Genomic DNA, 22497 nt, shown 5'->3' on the forward strand with positions numbered 1-22497 from the left:
TCACCCACACTATTTTAGAGCCAGGAGGAGGGGAAGGCACCTGTTTCCTCCTCTCTACGGATGGGCTGGGCATTTTGACAGAGCCCTCTTTCAACCAACCCACGCCAAGGTGTCTGTGTTTCTGTGTTTTCCAGCCTAACTCCCTGCTCCTCCAGCATCCCTGTATCTGTAGCTGAAGGCTTGAGGAGGAGGGAAATCCTCCCTCAGACGCACAAGACACCCAGCAAGCTACCCTCTTCTGAGAGCACCCAGCAGACCAGAGAAACCCAGCAGCCTTCAAAGTTTGGGGCGTGGGGAATTCCTGGACAGTTAATGTGTGGGTATGGCTCAACCAAGAGGTCTGGAAGAGACCCAGGACGACGCTGCGGGGGACAGATTCACAAACGTCATCAAGAGCCGCGCTGGTAGGACCCCTGCTGTCTTGCTTTCTAATGTTGGGGCTATTCATGAATCTTTGCTATGCTCTACAAAGGCTGTGCCCTGGAAGTTGGCACACAGTAGAGGAAAGTTGTGTGGAGCCAAACGGAGTGGCTACCGGCATCGTGTCCTCCCGCGTGGAGAGGGCGGAGAATCCAGCAGGGCGCGTCTGAGGGAGGAGGGGAAAGCAGAAACAAGTTTTCTTTGTGGGCTAAGTATATTTCAGGAGGAGTCGGCTTCTTCCATTGTTTTATAGTGTTTTTAATGAAAGGAAGGCACCAGATGCCGATTTTGATATGAGATAGTAACTTGTTTAAAATTTTTAATAATTTCTTTTTAAAAGAAACATTGCTATAGCCTTAGGGAAGGGAGAGATGCTAAAATGCCAGGTCAGGGTGCGAGGAAGTATGGAGCTAATTGCAGAATGAAGTTTTCCCCCATCTATAGATATACTGAAGGAAAATGTCAGAGGGGTAAACACAAGACTTGAGTTGAAAATATGCAAAATTAAGCTGCACAATGAAAGGTTTTTCATGCATCCGTCCCTTGCAAAATAGGACATTTCATTTGTCATAAATCTTGGGATGTTTGAGTCTAGCCTAAATGCAAATACTTGTAAACCAGGCTAGGTCTTTCAAGCTGTAAAGGGAAGAATCTGCTAAGCTTTCCCTAAGCATGAAGTTTCAGCTGCCTGGATCCTTCCTCTTGCCCTTGGAAACACACCAAAATGCAGGCAGCAAAATAACGACAGAGCACATTTCTTTGCCTATTTTACTGAAGAAGGAGAGAGAGAGAGAGAGAGAGAGAGAGAAAAAAAGAACTATGAAGTCACTGGACATGCTCTTGTTGGTTTCTGGGGTAGACTTAAAGGAAAGATTACAGAGGAAAGCAACCAAAAAATAAATAAGAGTCTTGTGAGTTTGATGAGTACTACAGAGCAGCAAAGTGGAGAAGAGGGAAATAACTTTAGCTTTAATTACAAGTAGTATCATTTGGTAATGATGTCTGTATGCCATAAAAAATGCTCAAAATGTTATTGAGAGTGTAAAACAACATACCTTCTTTATCCTTCCTTATTTATAACACTAAATGTTTTTTAAAGATTTTAAAAGTAAGAACGGCAAATTTCTTAACTACAGTGCTCTTAGCATACAGCACCTGAGATAGTAGGCTCATTTAGATACTATAAAATAATAATACAAATTGCATCGAGTAGTTTCCTAAATTACTTTAAGATTGCTGTTATTCACACATTTTACTGGGCAGTAACTCTGAAGCAAGAATATCTGAAATACGGAGAAAAGTGTCCACTATATATGTGATATAGAGTATTGTTTTGGAAATGTAAGTAAATTTATTAATTCTTGAAGTTAATTATATTCATGATTTTAAACTTCTCAGTGCATAGGACGCAAAAGAAAATTCTTCAAAATATATATTCTTAAGCTATATTCATGTAAGCTTTGTGTTTTGCATATAGGTACCCTGTTCTCCATTCATAAAGAAAATTCAGTCTGCTTTTATGCAAATTTGGATTACATATTTAGGACTACTGTTGAATGACTTTACAAATGCAATGATTAAATTATTTTACTTTCTTTAATGGAATTGAAACTTTTATTAGAAATAGAATTTGTTTAGGATTAGTGATAGTTCCAAAAAGTTGTCTGCTTTTGAAAGTGAGCTTTGATATTTTTCATGAAACCATTCCCTGAAGGGTTCAGAAATCCTTGATTAAAATAGAAGCTAATACTTCCTTAAAATATGTTTGCTTTTGAGTCCTTATACAATCAGGAAAGTGTTTTGTAGTTGCCAATCTCTTTTTTTTTTTTTTTTTTTTGTTAAGAAGTATAAATAACAGCTACTATTAACAATTGATTTTTTCTAGTCCATTACTGAATGACAAAATATAGAAAGTAGCCATGCAAGGAAGAAAAACTAACAATATGTTCTTAATCTGATACTACAGCCTTCCCTTCTTTCAACTGTGCCCCTTTCCTTTTGTCTTTCATTCACTTACATGTTAGATTACTGTTGAATAAAGAAAAACGCCAAGGGAAAGTTTTTTTTTTAATTTTTTATTTTTTGTATTAATTTATTCTTGTTACATCTCAATGTTTATCCCATCCCTTGTATCCTCCCTTTCCTCCCCCCCCCCCATTTTCCCATTATTTCCCTCCCCTATGACTGTTCCTGAGGGGGATTACCTCCCCCTATATATTCTCATAGGGTATCAAGTCTCTTCTTGGCTACTGCTGTCCTTCCTCTGAGTGCCACCAGGTCTCCCCCTCCAGGGGACATGGTCAAATGTGAGGCACCATAGTACGTGAGAAAGTCATATCACACTCTCCACTCAACTGTGGAGAATATTCTGACCATTGGCTAGATCTGGGACGGGGTTTAAAGTTTACCTCCTGTATTCCAAGGGAAAGTTTTTAAAGTATTTATTTCAGTACAATAAAGGATAACAAATACATTTTATATGTGGAATTTTTATGTTTCAGTAGTACTCTTGGTAACTGTCTCTCCATAAATAAGTGATAATCTTTAAATAAGTAAGAGTGTGGGGATTATACTAAACATTGATAATAGAATTTTATTTCATGGACTTTGTTTATCTGATGAGAGTAAAAATGCAAAAAGTGAAACACTGAAATATTTTCTTCCATTACACCTACATATGCTTTAGTTATTTCCTGAAATAATTGTGGATTTAAGTGATTATCATTTATATGCATGACTGCAATATTCATAATGTGGGCATTGATCATGAAAAGTCTGCTGGGAAAAATGTGTGTCCCAGTCTAGAAGTTTGACTCCTTCAGAAATAATCTTCAGATATCTTACATGTAAAATTTCATTATTCAAAAGCATCTAAAGATTGTGCATTTCTATTAATTATGTCTTATTTGGATACTCCCATAATCATGGGATCTTGATATCTTATTGATTTGACATTCTTTCCTTTTAACAGAAACCATGCTGTGTAATATAAACAACTCTGTGTTGACAATCTTTTATAAAAGCAAGTTGTAAATGTAACTGGCCTAGATTCCACTGAAAATATTTTCTGGTTTATGTTTATTTGTCATATCTTGGCTCATTCTAGATGTTATACTGACACATGATAAAAATATTAATACAGGAATAACTAAGTAAAATATACCTATGAGTTTGCATCATGAAAAAAATTTTAGCCTGTTGGACATTTTTAAAAAATCAAGAATTTTTTAAGAGGAAGATGCTTTAAGTAGTTATATTTTATATATTTCATGTTTTATATTTGGTATGATCTTGAAACTTACATTAACAAAATCCTTCTTGTGATGATTTTACATTGATAAGCTTTCATTTTATTCCAAATTTCAAATGAAGAAAGTTGTTACATCAAAAGTTCATTAAATTTTACTTTGTCCACTATGACTATAAGAGAATAATATCAAAATAAGATATGGAGATTTTATTATTTTAAAACATCTTAGACTTCTTTTTCTAGTGTTTTAACTAGGCTTTAAGAAGAAGAATAAAATGTAGTTGATGTTTTCAGTTTAAATTAATTCAGTTAAATTATACTCTTAAAATATTATACCACTAACATCAAATTAGCCAAGATACTGGAAATTTTTTAAGAGGAAAAATGACAAAAAATAGCCATTTTGATCTTTCTTTCATAAACAGTAATTATTTTGTTTAGAAATAGTTCATTCCAGAACTATTCTGTATTTAAAGAGACAGTAAACCAATGGATCTCTTACTTATCCATCCCAGAAAACTATATGCTTCATACATTCTTAATTCATGGTATAATTCACTGGAACTGTTTTTAGGAGACTTGTTTTAGTACTCAAAACCCAAGATGAAGTTTCAAAGTTTGCTTTAGTGTATAAGGATTCCTCTCTACACAGATTTGAGTAAGGAAGTTGAGGGACGATATAGATTTTAAGTTTTACCTTGCTTCAGATAAACAAGCCTAATAATATCCCTGTTGAAAGGACAATTGATTATAAGGTCAAGGAAAGGAGAAGCTTCCATTGTCATGGGTAGAACTGGTACTTATGAAAGCTATACATGTTTTCATGGAATTTAGCACATTGCAGTAACAATATTTTCAAATCTATGTAGCACAATTGTGTTAAAAAGCCTCAGATGACAGTGCATTTCATACAATTCTGTATTCCAAGGACACAATTGGAAATTGTACATATATATAGTTAAGAAAACAATGTGGATTGAATTTGACTACAACCTGTAACATCCTACTTATGAGTTTTATATAATTTATGATTACTGCATCAGATTTAATATATTTAGCCAATTTATTTTGACATACATTAATTCTGAGGTCTATGCTTCTCTCTGTAGAAATGCCTGTTCTCTGATACAATTTAATTGAAAGTAACATTAAAGACCTTAATAGTTTTATGAAAATTGAGTTCGTTATTAGGGGAATATCCAGTGGTGTGCTGGAGTTGGTTAACATTAGCTCATGTTATTCATATTCATGACTATTGTTAACTTCACATTTAGTAACATCATATTCAAGTCTTGAAATCATGCAGGTCAAGATTAGTCTACAGCACTGGAAATTGCTACCATTTGGGATGTATATTATATATTTTTCTGCTCAGAGTTACTTATTAAGTATTTATCAGCACAACACTAAAAATTTTAATGATGAGAGAAGTACAAATCTGGAAAGAATGCATTGTCTTGAATCTCCTTTTAAATTTTATATGCATTCCACTAAGGGTTACAAAATAACCAGGTAACTGTGGTCTTAGTGAATTTATCATTAAAAGAAATATGGAAGTAAGCCTCATTTTTCCATTGATGTGTATTATAAGGTCTTTCATCTCATTTGTATTAATCCTGGTGAACAATATATAAAGACTTAATAACTATGATTCCATGTGTACAGTTTAGGAACATGAATCTTCCATTCAAATCTATTTATAAGGAAACAACTTTTTCATTTGTTTGAAACTGGCATACTGTTTTGAAAACAGCCTAACTCACTATCAGAGATAGCAATAACTTTGAACATGCCCAGAGATAGATACACTTAGCACTATAGACTATTTCACGACTGGGTTGAGGTCTAGTAAACACCATCAGGTTAGTTCTTCCAATAATTTAAATTTTTCTAATTTGGAGGAAAGAATGCTAATGCAATGCTCTAGTGTATCTTTCCTCCATACTCAAGTAGCATGATTCCTTTCCCCCATCATTTAAAATTATTTAAAATATTTAGGATGTGATATGAATACATAATTTGTATTTTTAAGGGAGAAATATATTGCCATTATGATTTGCCTGTGCTGACTAATTTCTCTTTATCTGTCAAGTTATCACAAAATTATTAGAAAACAATAAAACATTCATATGTTATTTTATTACTTAATAAAGTTCAAGTTTTAGATGCATGTATTGCACTTAATGTTATAGAACAGAAAAAGAAGCTAAACTGATTTAATCCCTAGTTTACAATTGCTACATATCAGAAAGGGTATTTAACTTTAATCATTGAGCAAAATTGTATGAAGTAAGTTTATCATATTGATGTTCATAAAACAAAACTATCTTAAATAATTATTAGCTAAACTGTGAAAAACTGACAAGAAGAATTAAGTTTTGTGTTTTCCTGAACTTTGAGAAAGAAGTAAAGCTGATGCTGCTTCAATGTTTTAAAAAATGCAGGTGACAGCATTGTTTATAAAATATGAAAACAATGTCCATCATACGATTGATTAATTAATTAATTATGTCAATTAATTAACCATGTCTAAGAGTGTAAAGCCTTAGTACTAAGAGTATGCTAGGACTACTGTTTTTACATATTTAATTAATCCTTTAAGAGTTTTATATAATGTATTATGATCATATTCATCCCTTCCTCCATTTCACCCTATATCCAAACCCAATTCCATATCCACACAAATATTTGTCTTTGTTTTTTTTTTTTAATAAATTTGTCAAGTTCCGTTAGTGCTACTTACGTACATTTATGCTTGTGGCCATCAATTGCAGTATGTTAGACTTATCTACCAGGGACCACATCATTAAAGAAAACTAATTCTCTCTTTTTTAGCAATGGTAATTTACTGATAGTTCCCCAGGTAGGGATGGAACCTTGTGTAAAAAACAGTATAAACTCATTAACATATCTTAATCAGGATGAAAATCTCTAAATGTATCTTTTCTCTTTAAAGTCATGTTAAATACAGGTTTGCAAGTAGGTTGATTTAAACAAAAATAAAAAGTTCTTATGAAAACATTGTTTCTAAAATGAACCATATGAGAAGATATATCATTAATTTGTAAAAAGCAAAATGGGATAAATGTTTGCCATTTATTTTCATGAAAAAAGATGTTTTATAATAAAGTAACTATTATAGGCTACAACATTGAAGTCAATTACAGTTTCTTTCAGAATAATAGCTATGATGTATATTGTTCTTAAGGATTCATCTTATACTTTCAGATGAAAACCTCTAATTTACTTATTAGTAAAAACAATGACACTATTTATGGATGGTGGAACTCAGTGGGACACACCTTTAATTTCAACATTCAGAGACTGAGGTAGATATATGTTGAGTTTAAAACCAGCATGGACCACATAGTGAGAAATTTGTGAAAAAAAAAAAAGATTGTCAATAGATTATTAAACAAATGAAGTTAAATTTATATCTTATGTTGCATACGGATTAGTTATTAAAAGAATACCAGACAATACTATTATACAGAAAATATTAAACAATGATGAAAACACTTTTTGACAATAGTAATCATTTCTGAATACATTGTTTATGATCAAACTTTTTCTGTTTCCTACATTTAAAATCATTCCCTGTAAAGTTAGGCAAAATTTATTTAAAATCCTTAGAGTAAAAGAAAAATAGCAATGGAGGTTTAGAAAGCAGCATTAATAATTTCTACTTATACTAAAGCCACAATAGTCTGTGAAATCCATATTACTGAAAGATAGATTTTTTCATTTATTAAATATAGAACTTTGTTGATAAAAATCCTTTAAAATGTGACTATAAATAAATACTGCTCATTGATAAATCTCAACATTTGTGGTCTCCATTACGAAAACAAAAGTACATACATTAACAGATTTCATTAGAAAACAGGATCTATCTGCTACATCCAAGAAACACAGCTTATTATCAAAGATAGACATCATCTTACAGTAAAAAGAATGGAAAAAGTTGTGCCAACCAAATAGACCCAAGAAGTAAGCTGGTACATCCATTTTAATATCTGACAAAATAGATCTCAAACAAAAAGTAATCAAAAGGAATAAATACTCATAAAGGAAAAATTTACAATGAGGACATTGCAATCCATATTGTCAATCTACTAAATCCAAGTGCAACAAAGTTATTAGAAAAAAAAAACACAAATATAGCTCAAAGCACATGCTGACCATCAGAAAGTGATAGAGGGTGACTTCAGTGCACTATCATCAATATATAGGTCATCTAGACAAAACAAAACAGAAAATTCTGGAGCTAAATGACATCATAAACTATAAAGCATATACCCTACTCTCAGAAACTCATAGGACTTTTTTTCAACACTGACCACATATCACACACAAATAAATTCTCAACAGATATATGAAAATTCAAATAATACCATGAATACTATTTGACCACTATAGATTAAAACTGCATAACAACAATGAAAAGTTTAAAAATTCATGGATACTATAAAACACACTATTAAATGAAACATAGATCAAGATAGAAAATAAGAAACAAATTTAAAACTTTCACAGTTGACTACAAATTAAATTATAACATACCTAATTTTATGGAAGGTAGTGAAGACAGTTTTAGGAAGCAAGTTCATAGCATTCCTAGACTGCATGAAAAACCTTTTAGAGAGATCTCGTACTAGACACTTAATGACATACCTGAAAGCTCTAGAGCAAAGAAAAGAAATAACACTCAAGAGGAATAAATTGCAGAAATAACCAGATTCAGGCTGAAATCAATAAATGACCTACAAAGAAATGAAGCCAATGAAATAAATCAATGAAAAGATTGTTTGATTCTTTTAGAAAACTAATAAGATCGATAAGCCATTGTTATATATGCATATTTATATGCTGACATATATTTGGTATTTTAGAGTAATAATAAAATAATTTATTTACTTTTTACTGCATCTTCTTCATAATTTATCTTCCTCCTTCTTCCTTTTCAATCTCCCTCCATAATTAAAGAGACACATTCCTGTTTTTCTTACTCTCAGCAATCACCTCAATAGGTCGTGGTTATTTTCCTGTTGGAATGACACATTCCTTCATTCCTGAAGGATCTGTGCCCCTATTGATACTTCCTGGATTAGGCTGTTATAAATTCCTATTGACTTCAATCACAGGATATAATAGCCAAGATATCTCTTACATTTTAGACACAATCTTTCATATCTCTATTGTGGAAAAGCAATCCAATATCCCCTCCAATGGAATGTTTGTAGTGGCTTCTGGCAAGAACACTCCTGTACCTAGAATCATAGCTGCTAGGCCAGCAGAATTTAAGGTTGTAGGAACAAGAGATGAAATTTTTCCTTGATTCCTGGACCTAGAAATCCTAGATTTGGGAGAAACTACACCTTATATTGGACACTGACATGAAGTAAATGCCACTGTCTGGAGACCCCTATTCCAGCCCTTTAGGCTATTACCCCACAATTGGCTCTGTAGCCGTGTCTTCAAAAGGCTGCCCCATCATTCTATCAAGCCAGCTGATTCGGTATGGTGGGGAACATGTTAAGACCAGTGGAGTCTGTGACTGTGGACCCACTGAGGGACTTATCTGGCTATAAGTTGCATCCTTTAGTCAGAAGCATTACTGTGTGAAATACCATGACCATGGTTAAGGAATTCTGTAAGTCAGTATATGGTGGCTGGGGGCGATGTATTGCCTGCATGAAAGGCAAATCTATAGCCAGAATAAATGTCAATTTCAGTATGGACAAAGTGATGCCTTTTCCAATGTAGTTAACCTGCCACCAGGCCTCTAGCTTTTCACCTTAGGGAATGGTGCCATATCTGTGACTCAGTGGTAGTTTCTGCTGTTTGCAGATCTGGCATTTGGTAGCAGCTGTAACCAGATTTAGTCTTAGTGAGTGACACTCGATGTTGTCAAGCCCATGCATAACCCCTATCTCTGTTACCATGATTACTTTGTTCATAGGCTAATTGGGCAATGGCAGGTTATAGCTAGGGAAAGAGGCTGACTGTTCACATAATGCATCATTATATCTAATTTACTACTGAATTTCTCTTTTGCTGAAGTCACCTTTTGATGATAATTTACATGGGACACAGGTGGCTTTACATCTTCTGATAACTTGAAGAGATTTGGCTACATATTTCTTCCCTAGCTGCCTTTTTCACCAATTTGCCAATCATGTTCTTTCAAATTCCCTGACCGCTGAGCCATTCTATTGGGTATAGTCCATGGATCAGTGAACAATTGCACATCTGCCCATTTATCCTTCTAACCAAAAAATTCTGTCCATTGTGAAGATTTACCTTTGCCAGTGTCATTTATGACTGCCCCAGAAAGGAGTTCCAATACTCCTTTTCTGGGTGGTGCTTGCAAACTATGAAGAACCATCAATAAACCAGGCCCTAGACTTCTTATCCATCCAAAACAGAAATGTCAAAATTTCAGGTGCTAAACATAGTAATACATTTTCTGCTGAGAGTAGAAGCTAGAGTAAGTACTTCCTCAGGTGACATAATCTATCGAAAAGCTTAAGATTCAAAGTTCCCAAGCTCAATAGCATTCTTCCAGCCATCTCCAACCCCAAATTTAGGGATCTTCTCCTCCTCTTCCTCCTCCTCTCCTTCCTTTGGTTTTACAAGACTAGGTTTCTCTGTTTATTCTTACCTGTTCTGGACTCACTTTGTAGACCAGGATGTCCTTGAACTCACAGAAATCCTCCTGACTCTGACTCTCTGAATACTGAGAATAAAGGCATGCACCACATTTGGCAACAGGATTCCATTCTTTACCAATTAGTCCCTTACTTTAATCACTTTACACACTTTGAGGATAGATCTTGAAGTTTTGTTGTAGTTTAACCAATCTTATAATGAGGGCTTTGGTTTGATGTTATTCAAATTACATTCTGTGTCCATTGGAGAGGAGAGTCTCTTTTAGGGTATGCTTAGCAACCTTTAGACTCGTTATGTGCATTGGAGTTTGTCAATTTTAGTTCAATGTTTTCCTTTGTCACCATATTCTGAGATGCTAGAAGTTACTTAATTTTATCACTGAGCTCATGCTATTTCTTTGTCAGTTTATCCAGAAATGCTTGATTCAGTCCACTACCATTATTATTTTCCATATTGTTACATAAATTGTCAAAAGTGTTATATATAAAGTAAATAAGTTCCACACATCTCATATTAATGAATTGGGATAATCAAATCTAGGCTTTGATTGTTTAAAACCTACTTTATTTAGGGTTCTTTAATGCCTCTATTCTCCTCCTGGATCATCAAATGAATTTGTCTCAATAAATTTGTTCATGTCGTAGGCTTTTGGTATTCTTCCAGCTTCTGGAAAGTCTTCAGTAACCGTAGGTGTCATCAAATTGGAAAGCCTATTCCAGATACATAGAAAATTATTCCTTATATTTCTCTAGAACCACTTCTAGTACCAAAATATGTATTAGTCATGGTTCTCTGGAGGAACAGAACTTATATACTGTATATATTTATAACAGCTTATAGGCTGTAGTCCAGATAGTTCAACAAAGGCTATCTACCAACAAAAAGTACAAGAGTCTTATAGATGTTTAATCCATGAAGTTAAGTGTCTCAGGTGATCTGCAGTATACACTAGAAACCTGAAGAAATAGGTTCTAATGCTAGTGAAGGAGTGAGCTTTCCAGGGAGAGTGGGAGCAAGCAGGGAAGAGCAAAACCTTCCTCCTTTCATGTCCTTTATATAGGCTACTGCCAAAATATGTGGCTCAGATTAAAGGTGGATCCTTTCACTTCAAAAAGTTTATATTAAAGGTGGATCTTTACAATTCCAATAATTTAAGAAAACACCCATACTGCCTCACATTTGACCATGTCCCCTGGAGGGGGAGACCTGGTGGCACTCAGAGGAAGGACAGCAGGTAGCCAAGAAGAGACTTGATACCCTATGAGAATATATAGGGGGAGGTGATTCCCCTCAGGAACAGTCATAAGGGAGGGGAATAATGGGAAAATGGGGGGGGAATGGGAGGATACAAGGGATGGGATAAACATTGAGATGTAACAAGAATAAATTAATAAAAAAGAAAAAAAAGAAAAAAAAAAAAGAAAGAAAACACCCATACAAGTGTACCCATACACTTTAGTTTTACTTAATTTCAGATGTGGTCAAGTTGACAACCAAGAATAGCCATCACACACATTAGTATCAGGCATAAATTCCCTCCTGTGGAGAAGACCTTATATCTAGTTCAGAGAAAGGTTGGTTATCTTGCTGCTATTTGAACCAATGGATTCATACTGCATAGCAAATTAGCATTGTAGCCTTCAAGGTCCATAAATGGATTTGCCTACTGATGTCATTTCTTCTTTCATGTCCTTTAAAGCACCTCCCTGTACTATGAATAATAGGCATAAGAAGAGTTTCCAGGTCAGTTCAGGAATCATTTATATGTCTCCTCCAACTGAAATTTGTGAATTCTTCAGCAATTGGCTCTGACCATCTAGTTATGGTGCTCACCTAAGAACAATGGCAATAGCCTTTACAGTTTTTCATATCACTGGGGCCTATGAAGCCATAGAGAGGAAACTCATGCCTGGTACTGAGATTTTAATTTAATATATTTTACATTGTGGAAGAATCATTGTTCACTAATGTGGGATAGAAGTAAAAATATTACTTTATGCATATGCTATGATTCAAAAATAATGAAAAGGTACAGACACCACTAAAAATTCTTAGAGAGGGTAAATATTTTCAGCAAAGTGACATAGGGTTAAACTAGCAAAGTCATGAAAATCAATCCTTTATTATGTATTAATATCAACCATACTAAAAAAAATCAGGTTTATTTTTTATACACGTGCATAAATCTAACCAAGGAAGTAAAAGACCATTACAGTGAAAAGTTTAAAACACTTAAGGATGATGTTGGGAACGACATCAGAATATGAAAAGAACTCCTATATCCAAGGATTTACTGGATTCACACTATAAACATGGTCTTCCTATCAAAAGTGATCTACAATTTCACTGCAATCCAAATAAAAATACCAAGGCATTTTTTCACAGAGAAATTCTGCATTAAAAATTGAACAGTTTGATTTTTTTGAATTGCAAGTGAATCATATACCCAAGGAAATACACAGTTTGTGAATTCCAGTATTATAAAAACACATCTTCAAACACCATGTGATAGTAAAATGGATTACAGATATCAAGGTTTGAAAGTTATTGCTTAAATTTAATAGTGTTAGATGAAGGCTGAAAAATGACTTTAATGAGTAGATCATAGACTTGCATTTTCAAAATAGATGAGGAGGAGGAGGAAGAGGATGAGGAGGAGGATGACGATGGTGATTCACAAAATCAAGGCACTCATGCATTCTAGCCAAGTATTGCACTACTTAACTATATCTCAGCCCCTCAGATTAAGGATTTCTTAAAGTAAAACTTGTGTTGCAGAAATATTTTTAAAAATGAAAATTTTATCTGTTTAAGGATTGGATTGCGTATAGATTATTAGATATTATTTATTTTGTTCCAGGCATTTCCACTATATGCTCTTTATCAATTGCATTACTATTATTATTAATTACTCAGGGAAATGGCAAACAGGATGATATAAAATTACAACACAACAAATTATTGCCATTTATATTTTTATTGACTTATAATTGTCCATTGTCTCCTGAAAATATTTTCTTATATGATGTTAGCTTTATTAGGGGGATTTTTCATTTTGTTATCTTGTATAAGGAATCTTGACTTCTCATAGGGGCTTGCTAAATTATCTGCTTTTTTATTCTTTCCATTCTACCTCACAGAACATTCATTTAGTATATTATGCACCACCAACTTTATTTTGCTCAACAGTAAAATATCTGCATTTTAATTGGGTATAATCTACTTTTAAATTCAATTGAAAAATTTTTGATGAAACATCTGTAATATTCAGAAGTGCCTGGCTTAGGGCAGAATACATGAAAGGGCACAGCTGTATTATTGGCATCATCCGAAAATGAAGTCCTATTGAAAGCATGTTCATTATGTGCTCTACTCTCTATGAAGCAAAAGTTTATATCTACAAACTACTAGCATTCATACATGCAATAAAAATTTCATGAAAAACCACCACCATCAATATTAAGCAAATGCTTAGACATATTAAGAATGTCATTACTTATTAATCTATACTTCTAAGAACTTCCATTGGCCATGCCTACCTAAATAAATATGGTAATTTATGGCTTGTGTTATTTCATACAAATATCTCTCTGCCTTTAAATTCAAAAAACACAGAAAGAAATTCCCAGAAATAGGAATGTAGTATTACTTCTAAATGGTAGTCCTTATAGATGTAATACATATATATATATATATATATATATATATATATATATATATATATATATATATATATCCGGATATTACAATTTATTTCCCTGTTCCAATCATCTCCCCACTCCCCCATCCCTGTCCTCCCCACACCTGATGCCCTCCCCCATTGCCCTTCTTACCCCCTCCCAACTCAATTCCATCACTCCATCTACTTCAGATGCCTAATTTTATTTCCTCTTCTGAGTGAGACTCAAATATCCTTCCTTGCGCGCTCCTTTGCTTATTTGGGTCTGTACACTGCAGCATGATTAGCTTGTATTTTATGGCCAATATCCACTTATAAATGGCTACCTTCCAAGTATATCCTTCTCAGTCTGAGTTACCTCACTCAATATGATCCTTTCTTGTTCCATCCATCTGCCTAGAAATTGAATTATGCTTTTGTTTTTAATAACTGAGTATTATTACATTGTGTAAATGCACCACATTTTCCTTATCTATTCTTCAGTTGAGGACATCTAGCTTTTTCCAGTCTCTGGCTATTATAAATAAAGCTGCTATGAACATAATTGAGCTAGTGTCCTTTTTGTATTGTGGAACATCTTTTGGGTATATTCCAAGGAGTGGTACAGCTTGGTCTTGACGTAGAACTACTCCCAATTTTTAGAGAAACTTCCAGATTAATTTCTTAGCATCTAACTAGTGTAAGATAGAATCTCAGAGTCCTTTTGGTTTGCATTTCCCTGATGAATAAGGATGTTGAACATTTCCTTAAGTGATACTCTGCCATTAGACATTCATCTGTAGAGAATTTTTTTGTTCAGCTCTGTACCCCATTTTTAATTGGATAATTTTGTTTGTGGCTGTCTAGTTTCTTGAGTTCCTTATATGTTTTGCATATAAGCCCTCTGTCAGAAATAGGGTTGGCGAAGATCTTTTCCCATTCTGCAGGCTGCCTTTTTAGCCTATTGATGGTGTCTTTTGCCTTACAGAAGCTTTTTTGGCTCATGAGGTCCCATTTATTAATTGTTGACCTTACAGTCTGAGCTGTTGGTGTTCTTTTCAAGAAGTTGTCTCTTGAAGAAAGGAAATTGGTGTATGGAGTGGTATTTGTGGGACAGGAGAAGCTCTGAGGAGTCTATGTGTGTAGCTCTAGCTGAGTCTCCAAGCAGCAAAAGTTAAGGAGCCTGGAGTAGCCACCTCCTTTAACTAGGTGGGACTTCCAGAGGAGGGAGAGTGATACCAAACCACACATAAAACTTTCAACCCAAAATTTGTCCTACCTACAAGAAGTGTAGGGATAAAATTGGAGTAGAGATTGAGGGAATGACAAACCAATGACTTGGGTCAGCAAATAATAAATTGTGGATTGATAACTAAAGAATGATTGTTTCTTACAAAATACTTAGTACAAATTATAATATCTAGGAGATTGCAATATAAATGTATATCCTATAAATGTCTACTATATATTTCCATGTCATTCAATATAACTGTTATCATAAAACTCTTAACTGATATTTTATTTTATTGATATCTTAGCGTTCCTATTGTACAAAAAGGACACTATGACATGGCCACTCTTATAAAGAAAAATTTTTGATTAGGGCTGGCTTACAGTTCAGAGGTTTAGAAGAATGGGGACAGGCAAGGAGACATTTTTCTGAAAAAAGAGTTGAGATTTTTACATCGGGATCCATAGATAGCTGAAAAAGATAATGATCTTGAGCTTGGTTAAAGTTTCTGAAACCTTATAGGCAAATCCCAGTGACACACTTCCTCCAACAAGACCACACCTCTCCAACAAGTTCACATCTACAATAATGCCACTCCTTATGAATCTATGGGGGCCGTTTCTTTCAGAATACTATAATTGATGATTCAAGATTTATAATGCATGTGTGTTAATTACTAACACGTATGTTTAGGAGGCAATCCTGGAAATCCTCTAGATGGAAAGTTATACATGTTATGATCCATCTTCTGTAGTCTGTCTGCAGTTTTAAAAAAAGATTATCCACTGCTAATATATGAAGTTAGTGCAAATTAACATGGGTTCTTCAAAAGATGTATGCTTTATATATAGAGAAAACTGTGTTAAGAGCTGACTTCTGTGTTTAAAAGTCCCATTTAAGGCTGTTTTTGAACACTAATGTGTTAAAGAACACACATATATACGCACTTAAAAATCAAAATGATACTCAGTAGAGTTTTCATGTGAAGTTCTTCTCAACATTTCCACTTAATGAGAAAGAACCCAAAATTTGAAATACAAAACATTTTTTATAATACTGCTTACAGAATTAGAACTTAGAAATAGATAAAAGGAACATCACATGTCTGGACCTTCAGAACTCATTACATTCAAGTAGAAATGATGCAAGAAAAAAAAAAGATTCCCCAGATTAATCAAATAGTAAGATTGCTTTTTTGTGGGAAATAGTTTCAGGACATGTGTGCAAGAATCATCATCATGGAATCTGTTAGTATTGGTTTCTCATGCCTTCCATGTGCTTGTGGAACTGTGTGCAGCTACCATTTTCTCATTTTTGTCAATAAAATAACTACTAATAAAATATATGCACAGTATAATTTATAAATGCTGACTTTGTTAAGAATTCTGGACATTAGTTAAAGACTACATAATCTTACTCTCAGATATTTCTAATATTTCACTATTTATTACAAACTGTATTTCATCTTAAACTTGACTTCAATTTACAAGTATAGTGTAAATGAGTCAGGAGAAACATGCTTTTAGAGGTTTATGACCATTTCTATGAATTATGATCTCTTGGTTAAAGACATAAGTATCCATTTGTATTAGGAGTTTGTAAACTGTCATACAATAGCAACACACAAAATATGACATGCATGTGATCAGGAAGGTGGTTTTCCTTGATTAAAGAACAATCCAAATAGTATATACATGGTTGCACAATCATTGCCTCCTAGTTTGTCCTTTCTTATTGCAATATGTGATTTAGGTTGTTAAAAAGAGGGATACCTTGTGGTCTGTCACTTCCCTATCCCATTCTTGTTTCCATACATTTTATTTATGTTTGCAGCAGTGGAGGAGGAACATCTATATCACATAGTGATTAACATAGGTTTATTTATGTCATTCATTCAACATCATCCTTCAGTGAGAAAAAAAAAAAAATCCAGAATCTTAAAGTTGTTTTAGCATTGCCTCTTTTCTGTTACTACTAAAATATCTCCAGTAAGAGTCTAAGGTAACAATTTTAATCACAATGACAAAGTCTGGTTCTTACCAAAAGTTGGAGAATTTTAAGATACATTGTGCCAATGAGAACATTGAATGAAGGTGAAAGTGTCTTTCTTTAGGAAATTAATGTCATTACATATACAGTTTAAAAGCTTAATTAGGTCAAAAAACATTATTTTCAAATAAAATTATCAATAATAATAATAATAACAGTGTACTGATGATACTTTCAGGTTTTTCTTTCATTAATTATGAGGACTAAAAACTTCAAAAAGTTTGTAAATAACCTGAGAATGAAACATTTTTGCTTAATTTTAGAATGCCATAAAGATCTATCTTTAACACTGAGAAAACTACAAAATTTCTTAATGTCCAGTAGAATGCATACTACCACTCATTGTAACAATGTAAATACTTGGAAATCATAAAATATTTCTCTCCTGTGAGTTTGTGCCAGGCCTTATGTAGCATCGTTTGATTTGTTAAACTTGGTTTTATCCTTTGAGGTAATACAGCAGCTTTTGCAAGTACAGAAATGTTCTTTATATTTAAATGTGCTGCCTAGAACACAATCCCATCTGTTTTTTGTAGTTTACACAAAGCATTAGTTCATTTCCAGAGTTTCAAATCTTCTAATTCTAAAGGTTAAATTCACCCACAGAGAAGCACAGTGGGATTAGAATTCCTATTTTAGAAATGCATGTCCTTTTGCACTAAGAACATGACTTGCTATCTCTGCATTATCTGACTGCCAAGCTATCACTCTGGTACTTCTTTTATCTATAAACTTCTTTACTGCCCTTATCCTGATATGATAGCACAAAAAGATAAGCAACAATCTGTCATGGAATGAAGACAATTGGAGCTTGTGGTAAGGTTAGCTTCTTGAATCTAAAGATATATATTTTTTTCCCTTTACATTTTCTAGACTTGCTGTAATCTCCATTATTAAAACACTTTGCTATTTGTAAAATTGTCTATAATACCTCTGAATAGCTACAGATAGGGCAGTTATATTTCCAAATCATTTTGGGGCAAATTAAACTTTAGATGTATGTTGCTAGTTGCATCCCATAAATATAGATATGGAGTTTGAAAATAAATGTTTAAGCTGATAAAACCAAAATTAAATAGTTAAAGTCATAGTAATTAAGAAATGGAATTTCCATATTCAATTTTAGGGGAAATTTTTATGTACATATCAACAATAGTCACAGAAATGTAAATTGGATAAAAATGTGCCAAATTTCTTACTAAAGAAATAAAGCAATTAAATGTGTTTTAAATCAGTTTTATCCCTTAATAACAAAAGAAAGAAAAGGGCTAAGTAAAAAATGATGATTTTTGTCAAAGGCCACAAAGAATTATTTTGAACGGTATTTAGGTTGTTTTCCTTGGCTAGTTAGTGTGAATAAAGTCATAATAAACATGTATAAGCAAGTAACTGTGCAGTAAAATGTCAAGTCCTTAGGACATATGCCAATGAATGGGAGAGATGGGTCATGTGGTACATTTATTTTTCACTTTTTCAGAATTCTTCACACTGATTTCAAGACTGATTGAACCAGTTTATGATGTGATCAACAGTGAATAAGGGCTCCCTTCCCCCAACTCCCCTCTAGATTTAGTTACCTGTTGTTCTGTTGATCTTTGTCAATCAGACTAGAGAAAGATGAACTCTCAAAGCTTTTTTGATTTGCATTTTGCTATTGGTAGGGACAATAAATATTTTTTAGACATTTCTTAACCATTTTTTTCTTTTGATAACTCTCTGTTCAGGTCATTTGCCTATTTATTAAAATGGGTCATTTGTTCTTGTTTTTGTTCTTGTTTTGAGCTAAAGATGATAGATACAAAGTCTAGTTCCATTCCTTTTGTGTGGACATCTAATTTTTCATTTTTTTTTTTTAAAATGCCTTCTTTTATTCAGTGTACACTTATGGCACTTCTGTCAGATAGTAAATGGATGATGTATACTTGTGTTTGCAGTTATGATTTTGTTCCATTGCTCTGCATGTCTATTTGTTTTGCCAGTATCATATTGCTTTTATTGAAATGGCTATGTAATACATATTGAAATCATGAATGACAACCTATCCAGCATTGTTTTTTGTTTGTTTGTTTGTTTTGTTTTGTTTTTTTGCTCAAGAATGTTTTAGCTATCTAGGGCCTTTTGTGTCTCCATATAGTCTTTAGGATAATTGTTTTATTGTTGTTTGTTTGTTTTCTATTTCTGTGAAAAATGAGATGAGAATTCCATTAATGATGAATAAATGTACAATGTGACAGGATACAGAATCAACTTGAATAGATCAATAGCTTTCTATATATCAATATGAAATATACACAAAAAGAGATGATGATGCATTCTCATTCACAAAAGTTTCAAAGAAAATGAAATATCTAGGAATAAATCTAACAAAGTAAGTGAAGAAACCCTACAATAAATAAACTTTAAACTTCTAAAGAAAGAGAGAACAATATTAAACAATACACACACACACACATGCACGCACACACACACACACATGCAAGCACTCATAGATTAGTAGAGTGAATATTGTGGAAATGACCATTTGTCTGAGAAAGTATATTTGAGGTAGGCTGTCACATCCCATCCTTTGGGTACATGCTAAGTTATGGTATAGTTGTGTCATTTGGTGTATGTATTTTTCGTTTTCTTAGAATTATCCATAATGATTTCCAGAGTGGTTGCAGTCCTACCAACAATGAATGAGTGCTTCCATTTACTCAACTCCTCTCCAGATTTTGTTGTAGGCTGTTCTGTTGCTCTTTGCCAATCTGACTGTTCTAAGTTACTTAAATATTCCATGCAATACCTATCAACTGAAAAATGAATAATGGAAGTGTGGTAGATGGACATTATGTAATTCTATTCAGCTATAAACAAAAGTGAAATAATGAATCTTGGTGCTAATTGCTATCAACTAGAAAACAAAAACAACATACTGAGTGTCATAACCCAAAATAAAAGGATAAACACCACATGTCATCTCTCATCTGAGGTTCTTAGCTACAAATCTTCAGATGTGAGTACATATCCTGGAGTAACTACAGAACTCAGGAGAACAAAGGTAACAGATGAATAAGAGCATACAAATGATATAAGTACGTAAGTGGAAAAATGGTGGGCTCTAATTGAGTAAAAGGGAAGGAGATAAACAGAAAAAAAGGAGCAAAGGTAAAACAATAGTAGAAATGTCTGAAAATGGCATAACGGATCATAGTATTTACTATTTGCCAAAAAAAATGCCTATAATACCTCTAAGCTTGTATGTGTATATATATATATATATAATGAAATTTTGCCATCTAAGCTTGGAATATTCCTTCCAGAATCCAACAACCATGTACCAAAATCTCCAACAACAGAAATAAGAAGCCCTCTTTTGACTTGTTGCTCAGGGTTGTCCAAGAAACAGCTAAAACATTATGTATTATTTCTATTGCTCTTGGTATCTCTCAAAGATGGAAAGTAAGTACCTATTCCTGAAGACATCATATACTTCAAATGCAAGTCCCTGAAGCCCCTGAGCTATAGTTGACCTGAAAGTCAAGTGAAGTTTAAGGAATATTTACAGGAATATGAGGGAGAGATACTTATGGAAGCAGAAATGGCTGGAAGATAGCTATATAACCAAAGACCCCCAAATATAAGTGTCATCTTACAAAGCTTGGAACTGTGAGCACACTGTGTAGCCTGCAGGAATCTCAACAGGTTAGGAGCTATTTTTTCTGCTTCTTCATTTCTTCTAAGATACTTCCAGGCAACTCTGTTCATTTATGCTTCTTCCATGCAGCTCATCTGGTCTTAGCATCTTTGAGTGTTTATCTGTTAGTTTCAGAGGAAGTCTCAACATTCAGTGCTTAATCTGGCAGGAAAGGTGGTATTTAGTGATTCCAGTTGATTTTTAAGGACTTCCTGAAGGTCCTTTGAGTTGTTTTCCTTCCTGTTTGAGCATATTCCTGTTTTAGTCTCAGAGAAAACACAACATACATGTGCATACTTCAGGGAACATCAACATTTCTCTAGTTGAACATGAGACTGACTCTACAAGAGAGAAATCATGTCTTGTACCAGAAATCTAGCTAACTAAGCAGAGCTTATGAAATCATGTATCTCAAAGAAGAACTTACAATGAATTTAATAAACTAGCAAAATTTCTAACTGCAATTTAAATATTTGCCCTCATATACTCATAGATAAATTAAGGCTTCACCCTTTATCAAGGAAAGTATTTTATTTTTATTATTTGTTATTCGCTCATATATTACTTTGTGACTATAATTTTCCTTCCCTTCTTTCTTCCCAGTCCCCCCCCCCCCCCTCTCTCTCTCTCTCTCTCTCACACACACACACACACACACACACACACACACCTCAGTCTCCCATGATCAATTTCTTCTCTATTTACTTTCATAAAAGAACAGACTTCTTAGGGATATCAGCTAAACACAGCATAACAAATTACAATAAGACAAGACTTAAAGAAATGCTCAACCTCCTTAGTCATCAGGGAAATGCAAATCAAAACAACTCTGAGATTCCATCTTACACCCATCAGAATGGCTAAGATCAAAAATTCAAGTGACACCACACTCTGGCCAGGATGTGGGGAGACAGGAACACTCCTTCATTGCTGGTGGGAATGCAAACTAGTACAACCACTTTGGAAATCTATCTGGTGCTATCTCAGAAAAATGGGGATAGGGCTTCCTCAAGACGCAGTTATTCCACTCCTTGGAATATACCCAGAAGATGCTCCAGCACACAACAAGAAAATTTGCTCAACCATGTTCATAGCAGCCTTATTCATAATAGCCAGAACATGGAAACAGCCCAAGTGTCCATCAGTAGAAGAATGGATAAAGAAACTGTGGTACATATACACTATGGAATACTACTCAGCTATTAAAAACAAGGAATTCCCGAAATTTGTGGATAAATGGATTGAGCTAGAAATGATCATAATGAGTGAGTTAACCCAGAAGCAGAAAGAATCAAATGGTATATACTCACTTATATCTGCATACTAGCCCAAGGGGCATGTCCCATGAAAGCCTTCACTTACCAGGAAACTGGGACAGAGGGGAGGACATCCTATTGGGACACTAGATGAGAGAAGCATGGGAGAATAGCAAAGTAGAAGGATCCAGAGGGTTCTAGAAACCTACAAGTAGAACATTATGATAGGCAGATTTAGGCCCAGGGGTCCCGCTCAAACTAAGGCACCAGCCAAGGACAATACAG

The 22497-nt window shown here is 33.9% G+C and overlaps 1 protein-coding gene across 7 annotated transcripts in view; it reads left to right on the forward strand.

The window, feature by feature from the left end:
• Positions 1-384: 384 nt before the first annotated feature.
• The window catches only part of Dmd (dystrophin), a 2465896-nt gene continuing 2443783 nt past the window's right edge, over positions 385-22497 (forward strand). For 5 of the 7 annotated variants that reach the window (XM_051140911.1, XM_051140914.1, XM_051140907.1 and 2 more), the window contains exon 1: positions 386-404. The gene's annotated coding sequence lies outside the window, so the exon portion shown is untranslated. Of the gene's footprint in view, positions 405-22497 lie in introns of all 7 variants that reach the window. The other 2 variants (XM_051140917.1, XM_051140916.1) reach the window with 1 other exon arrangement.

Source organism: Acomys russatus, chromosome X, assembly GCF_903995435.1.
Source record: "Acomys russatus chromosome X, mAcoRus1.1, whole genome shotgun sequence".
Lineage (NCBI taxonomy): Eukaryota > Metazoa > Chordata > Mammalia > Rodentia > Muridae > Acomys > Acomys russatus.